This window comes from Penaeus vannamei, chromosome 2 (genome assembly GCF_042767895.1).
Source record: "Penaeus vannamei isolate JL-2024 chromosome 2, ASM4276789v1, whole genome shotgun sequence".
Classification (NCBI taxonomy): Eukaryota; Metazoa; Arthropoda; class Malacostraca; order Decapoda; family Penaeidae; genus Penaeus; species Penaeus vannamei.
Genome location: NC_091550.1, coordinates 30927357 through 30929856, shown reverse-complemented (window position 1 = coordinate 30929856; position 2500 = coordinate 30927357). Strand labels below are relative to the sequence as shown.

The window sequence follows — 2500 nt, the reverse complement described above, 5'->3', positions numbered from 1 at the left end:
AATATCATATTCAATTTGCCTTAACTTAGTACATCCATACCATAGATATTAGCCAATAATGATTGTAAGAGTGGATGTCTGTTTGAAACTAAAAATAAATAGATAAATAAATTCAGCTGGGCCTCTGAACACCACATTTCAGGAAAGCTAGCAGACTTCAATCATGAGTATTGAGGCAGATGTATTGCAACCAGCACCACAAGCTATGGAGACTTATCATTACAAGCAAAATAAAAACATTTCTTACTGTCAGCTTGATGACTTAAGGTTTTTTCTAGAGGAATTGAATATCCAGATGACTATTTTCCAAAAATAAAGTAATTTATTAAAGAAAAGCACACGTTTCAATCAAAACCACTCGCAGGTATTTTATGTACTTCCTTAGTTTTAGTTTACACTGGAAGTGGTGGATCCTATATCTCATGAATCTATCCATTCCATGCCCTGTTTTTATATTACAAAATAGCAGAAGACAACCATAATAATAATTGAGAATTGGTCAATATGTAGTAAAATACAGGGGCTCTATCCCCTGCACCCCGCACACTGGACTGCAAAGAATCTACCAAATAAGTACAGCATGCCTTGACTATGTGGAGGATTGTTGTCTTCCATTATGTGGGTTGAAGAGCAGTACTCTCCTGGCATGACTCATGAATGCCACACTCCACCATTCTTAGATCAATGGAAATCTTGGAGCAACTGATGAACAAGCTCCTTGAAAGCTAGCTGAGAAGGGCTAATCACCTAAAACACTGCAAGAATAATCCAGGGCAAGACAGGGATGTGACATGCCTCACAGCCAAATTTATTCATGACAAAATATTTGCATTATCCAGATCCAATGGGTTTAAAGGAAATGTTATATAGGGCTACATAAAAAGCAGAATGTTAACCCACTAGCACCGGTCCATTTGGAAGGCGATAATCCCCGTTTCTGGGCAGTATCAAAATCGACGTGCAGGCCAGGCCAGGAACCTGCCCGTGTGCTATCCGCCATGGGTGACCTAATCAGAGTGCAAGCTCCAATCTAGCATCGCAGGAGTAGGACAGCCAGTTATGTTTATTTTTATGGGCGTCACCTATGTTTGACACCCAGCGCAAGTGGGTTATTTTTTGATGGGCATAGTATTGATATATACATATTGCTCATTGAATAAGTAATGATGAAAAGCAGGATTGCGGGTAGTAGGTGTAGAAAAATTTTGCGGAAAATAATCCTGCAATCTCTTGTCAAAAAACAATGATTTTGTGTGGAGCCATAAGTGTAGGATTAACAAATCTGCAATCCTTTTATCTTATTTTTCTCTTCCTCTTCCTCCCTATGACTCCAATGATTCTTTACTTTATTTGAAGTAGTTATCACAGAGGTGTAAATTTAATTAGGGTATTTATACAATGAACCATGACGTGATTTTAACCGTTATTGAAGTATTGTTACCATGAGTTGTTTGAGATTTAATCTCTTTGGTTCTGTTTTCCACAGTCATGTAAGACCTGTCAAAAATTGATAGGAGTTTGCCCTGCAACTTTTTCATTATTAAGTGAGAAACATGTAGTATCAGTAAAGATGGCAGTAGTGTTTGGCAAGTTCTCCCAGTCACACCCATGACATTATCTCCATACACCCATTAGTTGGGTAGGCCCTTCTCTTACTGAGGCAATCATACATGTGTTTTTCCACTGCTTTCTTTGTATGGATGGAACGCTGTTAATGTGAAGTTTATAATGCTATATGGCATATTTCATTTTTTCATTTAGTTAAACCCGTCTATCTGCTATATTGCCCCTCTATACTATACTATTATTTGTCAATGGTTACTTCTTGTTTTATCATGCTTTTTGGTATTTATACTTATATATATTATTTATGCTTAATGTTTTATATGTTTCTTTATTTTTATTTGATTGTTTGGTTTATCCCCATTCATGTGTAAAAGGTAATGGAGAGAAATTTTTCACTTTAGTATATGATTGCTGTTGCATGTATTTGGTGTATGAAAATTGAATACATATTGAAATGTTTCTCTTAGTGAAACTTGAAAAAAAGACTTTATGTGGCTCGGGGACCAGATAAGTTGTGGAATTTGTTGTTCTTAGAAGTGTTTGACTAGGATTTCAAATAAAATGGTAAATTTTATGTAATCTAAGATACTTAGAGTAATGTTACTCTCCAAACTCGCAGAAGATCAATAGCATTCTGTAGATGCTTTGCATTGCAGATTATACTGGATATACACAAATTTGCATTCCGATTGTCACTGATTTTAACACAATTGATAAAAAAAGAATTGAATGGTTCTGAGCTCATTTGTTGTTATTATTATTATTAATTATTGATTATCATTAATTAAGATTTAAGATCTTTATTAAGATCAATTAAATACCAAAGATGAGGAAACAGAGGCTAGTAGTATTTTGATGTTAAAGATCATTCAGAGGCATCTTACTTCTTTTTTTGATAAAGGCAAGTGAAAATAAGTTTTGATGAGTAGGAAAC

At 35.0% G+C, this 2500-nt stretch overlaps 1 protein-coding gene across 1 annotated transcript in view; it reads left to right on the top strand.

Annotated features, from left to right (window-relative positions):
• Positions 1-2500, top strand: part of mts (protein phosphatase 2 catalytic subunit mts) — a 24691-nt gene that overhangs the window by 4327 nt on the left and 17864 nt on the right. The gene's annotated exons all lie outside the window — the stretch shown is intronic.